Below are 20,555 nucleotides of genomic sequence, written 5' to 3'. Positions count from 1 at the left end.
CAACAAAAGTCAACCTTGCCAGTAGTGCCACATTATGGAAATTGTTTTAATGCAGCAGGCAATTTGCACACTGCAAAATCCCACAAGCAGTAAATGATTTTTTAAAAATTCATTCATGGGATGTGGGCGTCGCTGGCTAGGCCAGCATTTATTGCCCATCCCTAATTGCCTTTGTTCAGAGGGCATTTAAAAGTCAACCGTAGGGCTGTGGGTCTGGAGTCACATGTAGGCCAGACCAGGTAAGGACAGCAGTTTTCCTTCCCTAAAGGACATTAGTGAACCAGATGGGTCATTACAACAATCGGCAATGGTTTCATGGATGGCCAGAATAACAGTGAATGGCCAGGTGACTTGTGCTCTTATGATAATATTGGCTGTCATAATTTTGACCAGGGCAGTGGGAAAGCTCCCTGCTCTTACTCAGTATTGGGACGTGTAGATTGGAAACGTCAACAAAACAATGGACAGTGTTGGATAATAACTATAAGAGGCCACTGATGGGGAGAAAGAGCAGAGTGGGAGGCAGAGCCTCTAAGTTAATGGGAAAGCTAAAAGGATGAGTCAGCTCACAAGAAGCTTGGTAAAATAACGAATTAGTCAAAGATGCAGTTTATTGAAAATCCCTTTAATGTCAATTTATACAAATTATTGAAAGCTTTGTAGAACATAATGGTGTCAAAGCCATTGGCACAATGGAAATATACCAAGGAATGCAATTGGATTAGCCTGTGGAATGTATCATTTAAAATCAGACAGGAATTTGGAAGTTTGCCCTTGGGGCAGAAAGAAATTATGTAGAGTCATTCCTGAAGCAATTAAATTAGTTGCATAGTCTCCATGCAAATAAACCCACAACCGCACTTCACAGCTCTCACTCCACTCTACCTTATTAACCTCCTGGATTATGACATCCCTCAGTCCTGTGACTCTTGGGTCTTGTGCTGCCAACTCCCAATCACCCAACCCCAAAAGTTGCGGGTAAAGTTTTCAGCTGTCTTGGTCCTGAACCTCATCTGATTTCTATTTCTCAGCTTATAATTATACATCTCCTTAAAATGTACCTCTGTGTGAAATTCTCCACTGCTCATTCCATCTTTGTCTTAAATCTTCTGCTACTAGGTTCGTCTCTCCTAGATCTCCTAACGCTTGATCCAGTCCTTTCCAAACTCCTCCACCATTCTCTCCCATGTGAAATGCCTTGAGGCATCTTATTACATTAATGGCACTCTACAAATGCAAATTGTTGTGAAGGAACAGCTTAAAATTTCTCATTTTCTCATTTCATGTTTTCTATTGCCCTTTTGTCACTCTTCCACCCACAGGGCTTTCTGCAATCTCTCACCATCCACCATATTGCCACCATCCTTGGGGTTTTAGGCCACATATACTCCTCATGTCTATGTCAAAGACTCCGGGACCAATCCCATTCATGATCATAAAATATATAAACTGGAGTGTGCCTTTATCTATCCAATACCTAAATAAATACAGTGAGATTCCAGGATCAAACAATAAAGCTTGTTAAAAATGGCTCAGATTTTCATTCCCTCATTATTACTACAATTACTACAATTCCGAGGAATAAGAAAAGGCCATTTTCTATCGCAGTCTATGTCCTAAGGCACTAAGGGGGTGAAATTAAATATGGACAGTAGCGCTGATGACAAATTGACAACACATTTTGGAAAAGCAAATCAGGCACAGTGTAAATCAACTGTTTAGCACTACTGTTCAAGGACAATTTCAACCATTAACTCCCCCAACTTTGAAACAAACTGCATTATAAATATCCCTAATGTTTAAGTCTGTACTCCCCTGCCTAGGTAATTGCTGTCAGATGTCTTGAACTTAATTGAATGTTTATCCAACCGCCGACAAACACTTCCCTAATATATCAAAATATTACCAACTCTCTTGTGCTTCCAATAACATGAAAGTTAATATCACAAATAAGCTGTGCATGAACCAACTTGTTTAATTGCTTCTTCTAATCAGGACTGGATGTTTCCTCAAGTCATTTCTGATAAGATGCAATGCTATAAGGAGTTGCATAATTGTTATGGAGACTGCAAAAGGCACCTTTCATGGTATAGTGGGCGCCTGGAAAGCTAATGATGGCTGACTTAATGACAGTCCATAATGACTAATATACAGAGAAAGAGTTTATACTGTAATGTTTACATTGGACCACTTTATTGGCTGTCAAATGCTTTGGGACATCCTGAGATTATGAAAGACATTGTATAAATGCAAGTTTATCTTTTTTTAATCACAGGCCACTCTGACATTGCAAACATTCAGGAGGGATAGACATTCAGCCTTACAAAAGCACAATACTGTAGATGCTGGAAATTTGAAATAAAAACAAAAAATTTTGGAAATACTCAGCAGTTCAGGCAATGCAGACTGGGTGACCTTTTGTGGAACACCAACCTTCGCCCTTCAAGCATGACCCCAAGCTTCCTTTCATTTGTTATTTTAATTCTCCACCTTGCTCCCACTCTGACCTTTCTGTCCATGGCCGGCTGCACTGTTCCAATGAAGCTCAACACAAGCTCGAGGGACAATACCTCATCTATCGTCATGGTACTCTACGTCCTTCTGGACTCAATATTGAGTTCCATAACTTTAGACATAACCTCTGCCTCCATCTTGTCCTATGGCCCAAATTTTCAGGATGGCGGGAGCCCCAGCGGTGGGGACACATTCCCGCCAACTCCACAGGCCTGATGCTATTTCATGCTCTAACAAGCCTTAGAGCCTGGTACTGGGAGGAAGTCCCGCTTTGGAGACCTGCCAGCCAATCAGATTGGCTGGCAGCTCTCCAGTCCCTCCAGGAACACTGCTGCAGTGGCCAGAAGGGGCACTGCAGGGAGCTGCCTGGAACTAAGTGCCGGGAACTGGAGGAGAGGTAAGTGTCAGGGGTCCCAGGGCGGGGAGAAGAGGGAAGGCCTGGAGGGGTTGCCGGGTGGAGGGAGGGTGCGATTGGGGTCCTGGGGAATAGGCTGGGTGGGGGAGGAATGTCCGGAGGTCACTAGGCCTTAAGGGGAAGGCACCCCCAGTCATGGATGGATGTGCCAACCTCTCCTTCCCACTCGAGATCAAACTCTGTTCATTTTCGGGTTCGCCCTCCCCCCCCGATCTGTCATCCACCCGCTAGCCTAAAAATTGAGGCTGGGCAGGAAAAGGCCTTTAAATGGCCACTAAGCGGTTACTTAAGGGCTTTAATTGGGGCAAGGGCAGGAGTCCAATCCAAGGCCCTGCCCAGCCCAGTGTAAAATCCCGACCAGATCAGGGCAGGTGGGACCCCGGATTTCATGTTCCCCCACCCCCCTCACCTCACTTCAGAACCAGCCGAGGGGGGAGCATAGAATTCTGGCCTATGCATTTTTTGTTTTTTTTTGGCTGGCTTGCTTCTTTATCTCTTCAGGTTGCATTCAGATGGCAGCTATATAGCCATTTACGCCTCACCTGGACCTTTGCTTCTTTACTACACTGATAGCCACTGTATTTGCCTTTGCATCATGAAATCTTTTGTTAGTTAATGTCTCCTGCCCACCCCCAATCACAGACCTTCCCTTTTGTTCTTCCTGCCCCCTCCCCCCTCTTCTACTGGTGTACAATTTTGCCTTTGTTCAGTTCTACTGAAAGGTCATCAACCTGAAACGTTAACTCAGGTTCTCTCTCCACAGATACTGCCTGACCTGCTGAGTGTTTCCAGCACTTTTTGTTCTTACTTCAGACATTCAACCTTTATATATCCAAGTCAGTTCAAGCTGTCACTGGTTGTGCACAGACATGCAAAGCAAGTCACTGGTGCCTGGTGGTTTGCCTGCACAGTGTAGTTCATTTCCTTCTCAAGAAATGTGCAAGGGCTCTGCAGTTTTAATGGAGTGGCAGGAGTTCCGAATCTGCAGCGGGGGAAGATGGCACAGGGGCTACAGATTGCACAGGTGGGCCCCTATTACATAATGTCACTCTGTGAATGAATGGAAAGGGATTCCACTCTCTCAATGTTCAGCTCATCTGTAACAATCAGCATCTCCTGATACAAGTAAAATAACTAAAGGGGTTGGCAGTGTGACCTACCACTGGCCTTTGATCTGAGGCTCACTTGATGCAGTTTTCAAGTGGATCTTGATTTAGATGGCCAATGCTCCCCCAGAAACAGGTGAGAATGTCATTATTCCATGCAGTTTATGACCCTAATGATATTCTCATCATCTCCAATGAGCTCTGCACTCACCGCTAAACTCATCCATCATTCATAGCAGAATATAGTCAGATTTCCACATAGATTAAAGGGGACCCCAACCTCTCTATGTAGATCTGGGAACATTATTATTTAATTGGTTTTGGGATGACCCGAATTGTCCTTCATGCTTCTTCTGCGAAGTCTTCAGCCCTTTAAATTATTGCCTCTGTCCCTGTCACCGCCAGTCAAACTGCCCAGCCCTTCCTTTATGATGGTGCTGAAGGTTGACGCTCAGTAACTGCCTTGGCTGATTACCCATTTCTCAAAGCCCTGGGCTGCCAGTTTGCACTCAAATCACATGGGCAGCTCACCAATTACATTTAATTGAGGCCTACTCATTGGAATGGCTTGCGCCTCTCATTGAGGCACGTCACCTCCATGCCCCCAGACCAATGATACCATCTCCATGCCCCTCTTACCTCATGCCCACTTCTATGTTCTCATGTTCCCATGCCCCTCATAGCCCCATGCCACCTCCATGCCCCTTCACACCCCCATGCCATTTCCATGCCCCTTCACACCCCCATGCCATTTCCATGCACCCCATACGTGCAGTCCATGTGTTGTAGATACACCAACAGTACTGTTAGGGAGGGAGTTCCAGGATTTTGACCCAGCGACAGCGAAGGAAAAGCGATATACTTCCACATCAGGATGGTGAGTGGCTTGAGGGGGATCTTCCACGTGGTGGTGTTCTCATGTGTCTGCTGTCATCATCCTTCTAGTGGTCATGGGTTTGAAGGTGCTGTCTAAGGAGCCTTGGTGATTTGCTGCAGTGCACCTTGTGGATGGTACACACTGCTGCTACTGTGCATCGGTGGTGGAGGGAGTGAATGTTTGTGGAAGGGGTGCCAATCAAACAGAATGCTTTTTCCTGGGCGGTATCAACTTCTTGAGTGTTGTTGGAGCTGCACTCTACCAGGCAAGTGGAATTAGCACACTAAACCTACAGGAATGAATACTAAGGTGGCCACTAAATACTTCTCATTAGACATGTATGGACTGTTGTTCCGTGGGTGGAGTCTTTTTAAAGATTATTTGTGCTGTTCTCCCACCTCTTTTCAATCTAGTTCTTCCACCACAACGCTGACTAAGTCCCACACATGGTTCCATCTGCTGGGCAAATGGCCAACATGCTATTCTGTAAATTCCAACACCACTATTTCTCCATTACTCAATCAAAGGCACATTCACCATAGGTTAAGGCAAGTAAACTATTTGTATCTCCTCACCTGGCATGCAATGTGAGAGCTAATGAAAGCCAGTGCCTGCATATCTAGCATATTTCAATGGCAGGATGCTAAGATATGGTGATACAAAGGGAAAGTCTCAACCACGACACTGCAAAGCCATTGTGAACTGTTTATCTGTCTAAATTAATGGAACCATCTAATTGTAGAGAAGAATTGTTACTTCCAGATTTGGAACAAAGCCATTATCCATATATTGATGACCTGTTCCCCCTTGAATCTTATTTCACAGAAGACTACCAGCACTGTTACATTATAATGGTCTATAAATCTAATTACAGCCAAAAATTCATCATGGACAGTAAAGCAAAACAAGCAGTATCATTTCAGTCACCTGTTATACATTCCACCTGATATTCTAATTCATTTAAGTGATACACCTGATCTGCATTTGCCATTGGGGTTGGGGTTGGAGTTGGATTGAGGAATGTCATTGGGATTGTTGTTGTTGTTGGTGTTGGGTTTGGATTTGAGTTGGGGTTGGAATTGGAGTTGGGGTTGGTGTTGGGATTGGAGATAGGGCTGTTGTTGGGTTGGGATTGGGGTTGGGTTTAGGATTGCGATTGGGTTTAGGATTGGGATTAGGATTGGGGTTGGGCTTTGGGTTGGTGTTCAGTTTGGTGTTGGGACCCGGCACTATTTGATGATAGGCATCCAGACAAACTACCAAACCCATTTGTTTCCAAGACAGTGTATCACAATCTTTCTTCACAAAGACAGTGGAACAAGCTGCCAAAGGAAATGGTTATTGCCCCATCACTGAAAATTTTCATGACCCATCCTTAGATTATTTCCTGGTTTAGCTAGCTCTACCCACATAAATGTTGGCAGAATACAGATATCAGTCTGTGATTCCAACACAAAGCAGAAGCAGAAGGTGTTGTAGATCAGAGCTAAGGATAGGGAGTCTTCCACATACTTGACTCTTGAGAGGTAATTTGGTGGCGACCTGGAGTTTGAAGCTTTCAGGGTGTCATATCCTAGTACTGCACAGTAGAATGATGCTTAGCAACACTGAGAAGTCTAGCCTTGGGGAAATAAGGTGGTGATTAGCTAAGCATCACTGGGGCTTGGGACTGGGACCGGGACCTATTGCCTGGGGGCTCTGGTCTGGAACCTGGTGCCTGGCATCTGGGGCTTTAGCAGCATTCAGCAGGGAAACTCCATGTTCGTAGTCCTGAACACTGGACTCTGGAGTATGAAAACACTAAGAGGATTTGAGTCTCTTAGCACTTGAAGGGAGCTATATTCTAGTAATAATGTAGGCCTGGATTTTCCAATCCTGCCAACAATGGACATTGTTGCTTGCAGGATGGGAAAATTTGGAGACCGGCCAAAAGTCAGTTGACTTTTGGCTGCTCTCCAAATTTTCCCATCCTGCCTGCGACAGTGCCCATCGCTGGTGGTTGTCCAACAGGGAAAACTACATGAATACAGCAATACTGGGTATCGAAATGAACTTTATCTCCAAACATCAGGAAAATGATAAGAAAATTGCTAAATGGATTGTTTGAGATAAAATTCACAGTCATAACTGACAGTTATGTTGAACAAATTTTTTGAGAACCGTTTAAAAGGTTAAAGAACATGAAAAAGGTTCCTCTGTTCCTCCACATTGCTCAGTATCCTCCCATTTATTGTACATTCCCTTGCCTTGTTGCACTTCCCAAAGTACAATACCTCACACTTGATTGAATTCCATTTTTCACTTTGCTGTCCAACTAACCTGAGCATCTATATCTTCCTGCAGTCTAAAGCTTTCCTCATCACTGTCAACCACAAGGCCAATTTTTATATCATCTGCAATTCCTTTACCATTCCTCCTACATTTCAGTCTAAATCATTATTATAAACTACAAAAAGTAAAGGACTGAGCCCTATGGAACTCCCCTAGTCACAAAAATGTCCATCAGCCATTACCCTTTGTTTCCACTAGCTAATTTTGAATCCAATTTGCCACTCTCCCTTGAGTCCCTAGGGCTTTTACATTTTTGACCAGCCTGCCGTGTGAGACCTTGTCAAAAGTCTTGCTAAGATCCATCCACTGTGCTGCACTAATTTACCCCACTTGTCACTTTTCTCTGATATTGTTAATCCCATCCAATATTTCACACTCTTCATCCTTAACTATGACATGGTCATCGGGCCCCTGTTTTGTGAAAATAGCCTCAAAGCATTCATTATGAACCTTATCCACATCCTCCACCTCCACAAACAGGTTACCTTTTTGGTCTCTAATAGTATCAACAATTTCCTTAGTTATCCTCTTGCTCTTTATGTATTTATAAAACATCTTTAGATTTTACTTGCCAGTATTTTTTCATGTCCTCTCTTTGATTTCTCAATTTCCCTTTCAATTTTACCTCTACATTTTCTGTACTCTACTAGGTTTTCTGCTGTATTATACTTGGCGTTTGACATAAGTTCCCTTTTTTTGCCTGATCTTAGCCTCTGTGCACCTTGTCATCCAGGGGGCTCTAGATTTGCCTCTTTTTTTTATGGGAACATATTTACCCTGAACATCTTGAATCTCCTCTTGAATGTCTCCCATTGCTCATACACTGATTTAACTTCAAGTAACTGATGTCAGTCCACTTTTGCTCAATCCTTTCTCTGTTCAGTGGGCCTTCCCCAAATTTAGAACCTTTACTCCCATTTTACCTTTGCTTTTTTCCATTGCTATGTTAAATCTAACTGAATTATGATCAGTATCACTTGATTTGTACTGTTTCCCAAGCTTGTTTGCTGTAAGAGTCTCCCCACCACAATCCACCTTATTTTTTTGTAACAAGACACAAGAGAATAGCGGTCAGTTCTGCTCATGCGACAGTATTTTGATGGAACTGCATTGAACCTGGCTCATTAGAATTACGAGTCAGGCACCAATAAAGGGGGAAGCCCTTCGAAGCAACATCAAAGTGTCTGCCTGGTGCATATTTAACTAGTCTATTGTCACATAGATGGGATTTAATTGGCATTCAGCCAGATAATAAATAAAGTCATTAAAGAAAAAAGAAACTGACTTATGGTGCACTAAAATGATTTTACAATTACTCTTGTTAAATACGACTTGGCTCACATTTTTCTTTGGAAGTGAAGGATTGAAGGATATGCCACCACATATCTCTCTCAGCCTGCAACCCACAGGAGCAAATTCATAATCAATGCTGCCCATTAGGAATTCAGCACGTTACATCCAATGCTGTAAATGCAAAGGCAGCCAGCGTGTGCGGAAAGTCAAGCAGGGCTTGAGATCCTGCCCCAACGCATCATTAGGCATAAGCACGCCTGTGACACAGGACTCCTCGAAAAATTATCATTCTCATAAAGAGACAGCTTCAGAAAACACAAGAAATAAACATTTTAATTATAAAACAAGTGTAACTGCCTTCTTCATGCATTTTAAAGACCTTTAAAATGTCTTTATGGGAATATTTTCTCACTCTTGGGAACTGAGTGTCGTTGGCAAGGCAGCCCCAGGGGGTGGTGGTGGGTGTTTGTTGCACTCTTTGATAAAACTGCCTTGCTAGGCCACTTCAGAGGGAACCACATTGGTGTAGGACTGGAGTCACTTATAGGCCAGACACCTAAGGATGGCAGGTTTCCTTCCCTAAAGAACATTAGGGAATCAGTTGTGTTTTTAAATCAACCTGACAGCTTTGTAGTCACTTTTACTGACTTTTGAAAGTGAATTCAAACATCCACAGTAGGATACACTCACATTCTACCACATTGTTATTCTGGCTAGGCCTTTGATTACAAGTCCATTAACATAAACACTACACTAACATCCATCTACATTAACATTACATTTCTTATTCTATTGTTTAGTTTGGTTTGGTCTGCCTTATGGATTTCAAAGCACCAAGTGTAATTGTACCAGTTAAACACAAAATTAAGCCAGTCATATAAAAATGATGTTAGATGCAAACTGGGGCTCTTCCACCTTAATCTGCTTTGTAAGATGCAAATGAGGTACGTAAAAAAGGCAGTACTTTCTGCCATAGCGTGAGGTTTGGCTGTTTGTCATTCCACCCCACCCACGTACATGTAGCAATGTTTGCAGACTGTGCAGGAGTTGGACCTTTACAGAAGTGCCTGTCACACTGAAAGCTCTGAGGGTTCCGATTCCTGCTGGGACTGCCGATTTCTCACAACCCTGAGAATTCTGCACATTGCGCCCACACTTGCCTTGCAAGATAAAGAGCATCCTTTTGTCTTTGTGTGATATGTGTCAAATAGAGCAAAAGGATTGTATCACCAAGCAATTCATCAGATTTTGGTGCTCCACTGCTTTGATCAGGTGCAGAACGAATAGAGTACCCAGATTGTTTCACCATCAGATCTTCATTTATAAATCCAGTAGTTGGGGAGAGGCAGTATCTAACTCATTCTGCCACTGGCTGTGAGATTTTGAATCGTCCAAAAGATCTGAGATCTTACATACATACATATGAATATACGAACTACGAACAGGAGTAGGCCACTCAGCCCTTCAAGCCTGCTCTGTCATTAAATAAGATCATGGCTGATCTGATTGTAACCTATCCCCAATAACCTTGTTAATCAAGAATCTATCTAGTTCTGCTTTAAAAATATCCAAAGACCCTGCTTCCACCACCTCTTGAGGAAGAGTATTCCAAAGACTCATGACTCTCTGAGAGAAAAAATTTCTCCTCATTTCTGCCTTAAATGAACGACCCTTTATTTTTGAACCATGACCTCTAGTTCTAGATTCTCCCACAAGAGCAAACATCACCTCCACATCCACCCTGTCAAGACCCCTCAGGATCTTAAAGATTTTTATCAAGTCACCTCTTACTCTTCTAAACCCTAGTGGATATAAGTCCACCTGTCCAATCTTTCCTCATAAGACAACCCGCCCATTCCAGATATTAGAACGTGAACAGGGCATGTTGACATTGAATAACTCTCTGTCAGAGTGTTCTTCCTCCAAGGTGAGAGATCTGTGTGAAATAGGTATGTGTTTAAGTAATGATTACCTTCTCTAGGTGGTCTAGAAGTTACACTCGTTGACCATGCCAAACACCCAGACAGGATGGGGTAGAAATTTGTCCTGGGATTTAGCATAAAACTAACATTACTATGTTCACCAATCATGAAACCAGATGCCTAATATTAGTTTCAGTTCAGGTGTTAATGGAAGTGAATATTGGGTGGAGGGTATTACAGGCAATTGATGTGATACTGCATGTTTTACATTCCCCCATGTCCAATTCTGCCCTTGATGAGTCCAAAATCCAGTACAATAGGATGAGGGTCATTTTCAACCTTGGTGCCAGAGTAGCTACTTGGTGCAGGGGAGAGCCTTTTCTTTATTCAGCCCACCTACTTTTTCATCCTGTTGATTTCAGTAGAATGGAAAACAGGCGGATTTTTCAACAGACAGGTCCTACAACAGTTAGTATCTACAACAGACAGGTCCTACAGCAGACAATATCGACAACAAACAGACCCTACAACAGTTAGTATCTACAACAGACAGGTCCTACAGCAGTCAGTATCTACAAGAGGCAGGTCCTACAACAGACAGTACCTACAAGAGGCATATCCTCCAGCAGACAGTATCTACAATAGGCAGGTCCTACAGCAGATAGTATGTACAACAGGTAGGTCCCACAGAAAACAGCATCTACAAGAGGCAGGTCCTACAGTGAACAGTATGTACAACCAGCAGGTCCCACAGCAGACAGTAGGTACAACAGACAGATTGCACAACGAGCGAGTCCTATAACAGGCGGATCCTGCAGTCGGCAGGTCACACATTATCCGACGGGATCCACAACAGAAAAGTCCTACAACAGGTGAAAGATCCGCTTGAGGGGAGAAAAGTTAAAAAGGAGCCTCTCATGTGTTGCCCTTGGTGGACTTATGTTTCCTGTACATTGGACATTGTAGTGTTCAATTGTTCACTTGTTCTGTTCTTGATTATGTGAGTCTGGTAACTGATCTATGCTCACTGTACTTGTTTGGTTAAGCCTGTGTATTGGCTCAGAGCAAAGTGAACAGATGCCACAGAAGCTACTAGAAGCTGAGCTGTAAGTATGAATGCAGACATTTTGTGGCTGCAAAGGTGTTTTAAAACTATTGCAAATAAACCCGTTGCACACTTAGCAACTAATGTCATCTCTGCGTTACTCTGGGATATGAAATATCCAACATATACTTCCTGTAAATGTCATATTTATTTCCTGTCACACTTTGGCCACCACACAAAACTTCAGCATATCCTCCTGCTCCTGGTGGGTGACATCACAGGAAGTATATGTGTATTGTCATGACCATGGCGCATAGCCCCGAATTATTTACGAAAATATTGAACTTTTAAGTAAGATATGTGGTTTTTTTAAATAAAAAAAGGACATACAAGCAAAATCTGGCTAAGACTAAAGTAACCACTTGCTGGAAAATTGTTATGTGGATTACACTTGACCAGCTAGTCCAGAGAATGGAATGTCACACCTAAAAGACACTTCAAAGGAAAAGAAGCAATGCAAAAACTGAACTGTAATCTCCTGTGGTTGTGGGGATAATGGAGGCTGATTACCATCTCAGCAGAAACCATCTCCTGTGAGTTATATCCCAGACTGGGGACATGATGTGAGTTGAAAGAAAGCAGTTTCTGGGTGAAAGACATGTTTGTCTTTCCCCTTCCAGGAATACACAAGAAAAGGGGTTAAAAGCCAACCACAACCCTGGTCTCTGTGTGCTAGTTTTGGTGTTCCAGGCCTGGTGTGTGAGGGTGTGCTGTGAAGATCACAGCTAAAGAACATCAACTGGCATCTCTGCGCTTGCAGGTAAAAAATGTCTCTCTCTGATTGCTGGAGGCAAGTCATAAGTCAGCAAAGCCACAGTTTGAAAATGAAACAGGACAACTCCTCTCAGCTAACCTGCAGAACCAAGAATCTCCAAACCAAGTGCTTAACTGCCAAAGTCAGCTCTACCGGAATCATCCCAATTTAACGGCCGCAATGTTTCACCATCTAATCCGCACCAACAAACCAAAGACTAATTCATATATCTTTTTAACTTTTATTTATGGACTCAATTTCTCATTTCTAATCTGTGAGTATGTGTGTTGCATTTCTATTATTTTTCCTTGAGATTAGTAACTATTAAACTCACTCTTTGGCTCAAGAAAGCTTGGTTAAATTGGCTCCTTTTAAAAGATAAATACATTTGGACTGGGAACAGGTATCCATGAGGGAAGGGATCCTTCTTAAATTAACCTTGTTACGACCAACCGAGGGGGGTTGAATAAAAAGGGGTAGCCGGTTCAACCCTCCTCATCTGGGAGCATAACAATTTGTGGTACTTCATGTGGGTTCATACCAAATTGGGGGAATCCTCACCCAGGACTGGTTGGGGTGTGTGTGTGTGTGTGTGCGGGTGGGTGTGCGTGTGTGTGTGTGACGTTCTGTTTAATATTTGTTAGCAGTGTGTTCCTTTATGACATAAACATGCTGACTGAAGTTTCTTTCTACACTGTAGTGCATAGTTCAGTCCATACCACTTTAAAGGCATTAGTTGCCCTTATTTTCATATGGCTAAGCCTGTAGGGTATCACTTATAAAGTACATTTCTTTGACTTTTCAAATGAACAAGTTAACATGAGGATGTTGTGGCTACCTTCAAATAGTTAAACATGTGGGGGCATTCTGAGTTGCTTCGAGTAAAGTCTTGGCAGTACTATCAGACTGACTGCTGGTGTAAGGCTGAACTAATATAAAAAAGTGGGGATTTTGGTGCAATTGCCGGAAAGGTTCATAAATTATGCCAATGTTGCATGTTGCATCATTGCCTCTTAGTTAACATTCACACTTCTCAAGGACACAGTTCCTCAGCTTTGGCACCATCATGTGGGGGAGACTTTTTACCCCAATCCTGAAATCTGCCCTTGATAGTGTCTGAGGAGTGGGGCCTCTGAAGGTTTCTTCAGAAACAATACTAGCTCAGCCCTCCTAACAGAGAGAGAAACTGTGGGTGGAAAAGTTGGGCATGAGCAAAATAGAGAAAAGCAGCCTCAGCAGTCTGACTGAATGTTTGAGTAATAGGCAAACATGGACAAGCCCTGCTACTGTTACCCATTTCCAGCCTAGGGCTGGCAACCCTCCAGGGTTATCCTGGAGTCTCCAGGAATTGAAGATCAATCTCCAGGACACTGCTGTGTGAAACTCTGGAGAATATCATAGGGACATTTAAAAAAATGTATTTTTTCTTCATTATCTTGGAATATTTTCTTTACCAGATATAAAAATATTGAAAATGGAGGGAAAAGGCTGTTTGGCTGACAGTTAAAGCTTCATCCAATTGGGCAATGAGTCTTTTTGCTTTCCAATTGGTATAGGAAGGCAGTACGTCACAAGGATGGATGTGTTGGTCGACTCATGGCTGGAGTGTGAGGGCAAGTCATGTGATGAAACCTCCAGGAATACATTTAATCACAGTTGGCAACCCTATCCAGCCCCTTTTAAAGAAAGGGAAAAGGAAAGACTTGCATTTATATAGCACTTTTCATGACCACTGGATGTATCAAAGTGTTGTGATTAGCAGCAGTTAATTTGTGCACAGCAAACTCCCACAAGCAGCAATGATATAATGCTCAGAAAATCTGTTTTTGTGAAGTTGATCAAGGGATAAATTTTGACCAGGAAATCAGTGATAATTCATAGGATTTAAACCCATAACCTCATGGCTCAGAGGCAAGAGTGCTACCAACTGAGCCACAACTGACAATTTAACCCATTCTGTATCTTATTAGCTTTTAAACTTATTTTTTGGCAGAAACATTGTAAGCTGCAAGGCATGATGAGATTAGTTGTCTTTAGGGATAAAAGGTATGATGTGGTAGATTTTCCCCTTTATCACCTGTGACATTAAGCAGCATTTAGGAGGAACATCAAAGAGGCAAATTGAGCAGGAAAGGTCACACGACCATTTCCACACAACCTCCAAACTATCCCTCCATTCATTTCCAAATGAGGTCCATTCTGTTAGTGTGCATGGGAGAGTCTACCTCCTGCAGACAGGACATTGCTTCAAAGTCCAGAGACAGAAATCCAGCCTGAGCCCTGTGTGGTTGTGGAAGTATTTGTGGGAGATTTGACTACAGGAGTACCCGGGAATCAGAGAGGGTAAATATGCAGTTCGATTAATTCTAAATTCCAATCTGCGCACAAAAGTGATAAGAGCAACCTTTAGCAATTGAAGCACTAGAACAATGAATGCACAAAGACATGCCCTATCTTCTGTTTTCCACAGCCCTATATGGTCTCCAGGGCATAATGCAGCTAGGTCAGGGGTCCACCCACTTACATACTTTCAAAGTATTGCAATGAGCATCTGCACGGTATTGATTGTTTTGCTTCACTGGGTCTCACGAATATATGTCCTTCATATGTCTCAATGAAATGGCTGCTTATATCCAACAACAACAAAAAGAATCTTTGGTTTGAATTAGCTCAGGATAACTTCTTATCAAGCAATTAAAATATGAAGCATCTGCACATTTTGCTGTCTCGGGTATGCATAGGGTCCCCATGTTTCAAGATGTACATGAGAATTCTGCGAAGCACCAAACGAAGAGAAAACATGTAGCACTTAGAAAGTTAATAGCCTTCTGATAGCCTCTTTCGTTGGCAATGCATCTGGCTACAATGACACAGAACCCAATCATATTGAAATATTGGAGGGCACGGGTTATGACAAAATGTATAAATCTCCATAATTCGTCTGCTGAATGGTTATTTTAAGTAGATAGTATATCAGCTATTTGAAAATAAAATGACCAAAAATTGCCTTTTAGCAGAGCTGAGAAAGCTTTGTGATTCCTGCCCTTGTGTACTCTAACTGAATATGGTCAGAAACTTAAGCAGTTAGACAGTCTACTTGTGAACATAGGAGCTGTGCTTACAGATTATGACGCATTAATATTAGATTACGAGTTTATTCTTAGAAGCGGGGTCTTACTAACTGTAAGGCAAACATTATTAATATTTCATACGCTAAGAAGGAAATTAGAAAAGTTAGAAAATCAAGAAACTTACTTTTCATTGGATCAGATATTAGAAAGTTGGTTTCCCATCAAAAGCCTGAGGAATTCTCAACAAACTAATCCAAGAAATGTCTCCATTTAATCCCTTTCTTCAGTTCCAATCATTCAATTTTTGTTTGGTAGAAACTAGTTTACCAATCGGTATTCTAAATATCCATTAGTCTTGGGGTGTAGAAGAGAACATTTCTGCAGCAATATATTTGAGTCGTAATAGTTGAGATATCTGGGAAACTATCTTGAACTGAAGGAGTTCTTCCGACTACATCCCATGCAACTGAAGTCTTGACATTGAAATTGTCATGGTAATTGACCTGCTCTGTGTGTTATAAACCCTTCCATCCCACAGAGAGGAGCCCCATTGTGACAAGAGACTGGAGATTTGAATCTGGACACCACCACCGCCAACATTGTCCTAAAGATAAAGAACCAGTATCTGTGGGTTGCGGGAATGATATATTCCAACCTAAAAAGCCTCAGAAATACAACTGTTTGGATTTTACAAAAGACTCTTACAAAACTGCAAATGAAGGAGGGATTCTCTCTTTTTAAGCTCTTTTTATCTTCAGAAATCAAAAAAATACTACAGTAAGCAACTAAACTGAAGCATGAATAAACATGCATTAGAATAATTCTACCTGTTTAATGCCATATATAACTTTTATCTGTCAACCACACTTCCTTTATAAGTAATTTTAGGTACTAACTAGTTTATTTCCCATACAAAACAAAAACAGAATTACCTGGAAAAACTCAGCAAGTCTGGCAGCATCGGCGGAGAAGAAATCAGTCAACGTTTCGAGCTTTCATGGCCCTTCGGCAGAACTGCAGCATAGTTTCAACAAGGGAGAAATATAAATTGGTTTAAGGTGGGTGGGGTGGGGGGGGGGGGGGGGGGAAGAGACACATTGAGGGTGTGGTGTGAGCAGATAATAATCAAAAGATGTCACAGACAAAAGGGTCAAAGAGGTGTTGAAGGTGGTGGTCTTTGTCTGAGAAAAGTGCTAATTAAGAATGGAAAACAGGATATTCAAAGTACAGCTCTAGTGGGGGTGGGGTGGAAAGACTAAAGGTTTTAGTTTTAGATTTAAAAATAATGGAAATAGGTGGGGAAAGAAGAATCTATATAAATTATTGAAAAAAAAGCGGGTGGGTGGGGAAAAGAAACGGGGTGGGGATGGGGGGAGGGGGAGTTTAAGATCTAAAGTTGTTGAATTCAATATTCAGCCCAGAGGGCTGTAAAGTGCCTAGTCGGAAGATGAGGTGCTGTTCCTCCAGTTTGCGTTGGGCTTCACTGGAACAATGCAGCAAGCCAAGGACAGACATGTTGGCAAGAGAACAGGGTGGAGTGTTAAAATGGCAAGCGACAGGGAGGTTTGGGTCTTTCTTGCGGACAGACCGCAGGTGTTCCGCAAAACGGTCGCCCAGTTTGCGTTTGGTCTCTCCAATGTAGAGGAGACCGCATTGGGAGCAACGAATGCAGTAGACTAAGTTAGGGGAAATGCAAGTGAAATGCTGCTTCACTTGAAAGGAGTGTTTGGGCCCTTGGACGGTGAGGAGAGAGGAAGTGAAGGGGCAGGTGTTGCATCTTCTGGGTGGGCATGGGGAGGTGCCATAAGTGGGGGTTGAGGAGTAGGGGGTGATGGAGGAGTGGACCAGGGTGTCCCGGAGGGAACGATCCCTACGGAATGCCGTCAAGGGGGGTGAAGGGAAGATGTGTTTGGTGGTGGCATCATGCTGGAGTTGGCGGAAATGGCGGAGGATGATCCTTTGAATGCGGAGACTGGTGGGGTGATAAGTGAGGACAAGGGGGACCCTATCATGTTTCTGGGAAGGAGGAGAAGGCGTGAGGGAGGATGCGCGGGATATGGGCCGGACACGGTTGAGGGCCCTGTCAACGACCGTGGATGGAAAACCTCGGTTAAGGAAGAAGGAGGACATGTCAGAGGAGCTGTTTTTGAAGGTAGCGTCATCAGAACAGATGCGACGGAGGCGAAGGAACTGAGAGAATGGGATGGAGTCTTTACAGGAAGCGGGGTGTGAGGAGCTGTAGTCGAGGTAGCTGTGGGAGTCGGTAGGCTTGTAATGGATATTGGTGGACAGTCTATCATCAGAAATTGAGACAGAGAGGTCAAGGAAGGGAAGAGAAGTGTCAGAGATGGACCATGTGAAGATGATGGAGGGGTGGAGATTGGAAGCAAAATTAATAAATTTTTCCAGGTCCCGACGAGAGCACGAAGCAGCACCGAAGTAATCATCGATGTACCGGAGAAAGAGTTGTGGGAGGGGGCCGGAGTAGGACTGGAACAAGGAATGTTCCACATACCCCATAAAGAGACAGGCATAGCTGGGGCCCATGCGGGTACCCATAGCCACACCTTTTATTTGGAGGAAGTGAGAGGAGTTAAAGGAGAAATTGTTCAGTGTGAGAACAAGTTCAGCCAGACGGAGGAGAGTAGTGGTGGATGGGGATTGTTGGGACCTCTGTTCAAGGAAGAAGCTAAGGGCCCTCAGACCATCCTGGTGGGGGATGGAGGTGTAGAGGGATTGGACATCCATGGTGAAGAGGAAGCGGTTGGGGCCAGGGAACTGGAAATTGTTGATGTGACGTAAGGTGTCAGAGGAATCACGGATGTAGGTGGGAAGGGACTGGACAAGGGGAGAGAGAAGGGAGTCAAGATAACGAGAAATGAGTTCCGTGGGGCAGGAACAGGCTGACACGATCGGTCTGCCAGGACAGTTCTGTTTGTGGATTTTGGGTAGGAGGTAGAAGCGGGCCGTCCGAGGTTGGGCGACTATCAAGTTGGAAGCTGTGGGAGGAAGATCTCCAGAGGAGATGAGGTCAGTGACAGTCCTGGAAACAATGGCTTGATGTTCTGTGGTGGGGTCATGGTCCAGGGAGAGGTAGGAGGAAACGTCTGCAAGTTGACGCTCAGCCTCCGCGAGATAGAGGTCAATGCGCCAGACAACAACAGTACCAGCCTTGTCAGCGGGTTTGATGACAATGTTGGGGTTGGACCTGAGAGAACGGAGTGCAGTGAGTTCAGAGAGAGACAGATTAGAATGGGTGAGAGGAGCAGAGAAATTGAGACAGCTAATGTCACACCGACAGTTCTCAATGAAAAGATCAAGAGAAGGTAAGAATCCAGAGGGAGGGGTCCAAGTGGAGGGAGAATATTGGAGGTGGGTAAAAGGATCCGTTGAACGGGGAGAGGACTCCTGCCCAAAGAAGTGAGCACGGAGACGAAGACGGCGGAAGAAGAGTTCAGCATCATGCCGAGCCCGAAATTCATTGAGATGAGGGCGTAAGGGTATGAAACTAAGTCCTTTGCTGAGCACTGGGCGACCGTTTTGCGGAACACCTGCGGTCTGTCCGCAAGAAAGACCCAAACCTCCCTGTCGCTTGCCATTTTAACACTCCACCCTGTTCTCTTGCCAACATGTCTGTCCTTGGCTTGCTGCATTGTTCCAGTGAAGCCCAACGCAAACTGGAGGAACAGCACCTCATCTTCCGACTAGGCACTTTACAGCCCTCTGGGCTGAATATTGAATTCAACAACTTTAGATCTTAAACTCCCCCTCCCCCCATCCCCACCCCGTTTCTTTTCCCCACCCACCCGCTTTTTTTTCAATAATTTATATAGATTCTTCTTTCCCCACCTATTTCCATTATTTTTAAATCTAAAACTAAAACCTTTAGTCTTTCCACCCCACCCCCACTAGAGCTGTACTTTGAATATCCTGTTTTCCATTCTTAATTAGCACTTTTCTCAGACAAAGACCACCACCTTCAACACCTCTTTGACCCTTTTGTCTGTGACATCTTTTGATTATTATCTGCTCACACCACACCCTCAATGTGTCTCTTCCCCCCCCCCCACCCCACCCACTTTAAACCAATTTATATTTCTCCCTTGTTGAAACTATGCTGCAGTTCTGCCGAAGGGCCATGAAAGCTCGAAACGTTGACTGATTTCTTCTCCGCCGATGCTGCCAGACTTGCTGAGTTTTTCCAGGTAATTCTGTTTTTGTTTTGTTTTGGATTTCCAGCATCCGCAGTAGCTTTTAGCTTTTTGTTTTTAGTTTATTTCCCATCCCTATTACAAAGTGGCCCCCACTCCCCCTCTCCCACCCACCAAATTGTAGTGTATTTGCAACAGCTCTCTTTTATTATAATTTCATATCACTTTCCCCAGTGTGTTCCCTCCGTCTGCCCATCTAAGGTCTCTGCTACCATGCACTATTCATCGTCAAGTGTAAACCTGGAATAGTCCGTATCCAAACCTCCATTTCTCAGCTGCTTTGAAGTGATCCCGAGTTGAGAGAGATGCCGGAGACTCAAGTACAACAATTTCCATTCTAACTTCAGTCCCTTTAATAAACATGCTCCTCAAGATGGCCTCAGTTGAGATCATGAACTCTCACAAAGCTGTGGGGCACATAGCCTGTCACAGTGACAGGTGGAATTTAGTGTCAGCAGGTAGGAGGGGGTATGTTTTGAGGTTGAAGAAACAACAAGAAAATTGCAAAAGGATAGAGAAACCAGGAACATAACAAGGAAATTGATGCTCCATAGTAAAAGATATGGAATGTAGAAATCACAACATAGAGGAAATTGATATAAATCCTTAGTAAGACCACAGAAGGAGCTTCGTGTTTGCAGTTTTACGCTCCATATTATAGGCAGGGCATTGAGAAAAAAAATAAAGACTTACATTTCTATAGCACCTTTCATAACCACCAAAGTGCTTTAAAGCCAATGAAGTGATTTTGAAGTGTAGTCACCGTTGTAATGTAGGAAATGTTACAGCCAGTCAGCGAACTCCACAAATAGCTGTGTGATAATGACCAGATCATTTGTTAGTGATGCTAATTGAGGGATAAATATCAACCAGGTTATCAGGGTTAACTCCCTCCTCCTCTTTGAAATAGTGCCATGGGGTCTTTTACATTCCCCTGAAAAAGCAGACAGGACCTC

The sequence above is a fragment of the Cetorhinus maximus genome, chromosome 20, assembly GCF_964194155.1.
Source record: "Cetorhinus maximus chromosome 20, sCetMax3.hap1.1, whole genome shotgun sequence".
NCBI lineage: Eukaryota > Metazoa > Chordata > Chondrichthyes > Lamniformes > Cetorhinidae > Cetorhinus > Cetorhinus maximus.
Note: the sequence above shows the minus strand (reverse complement) of the source record.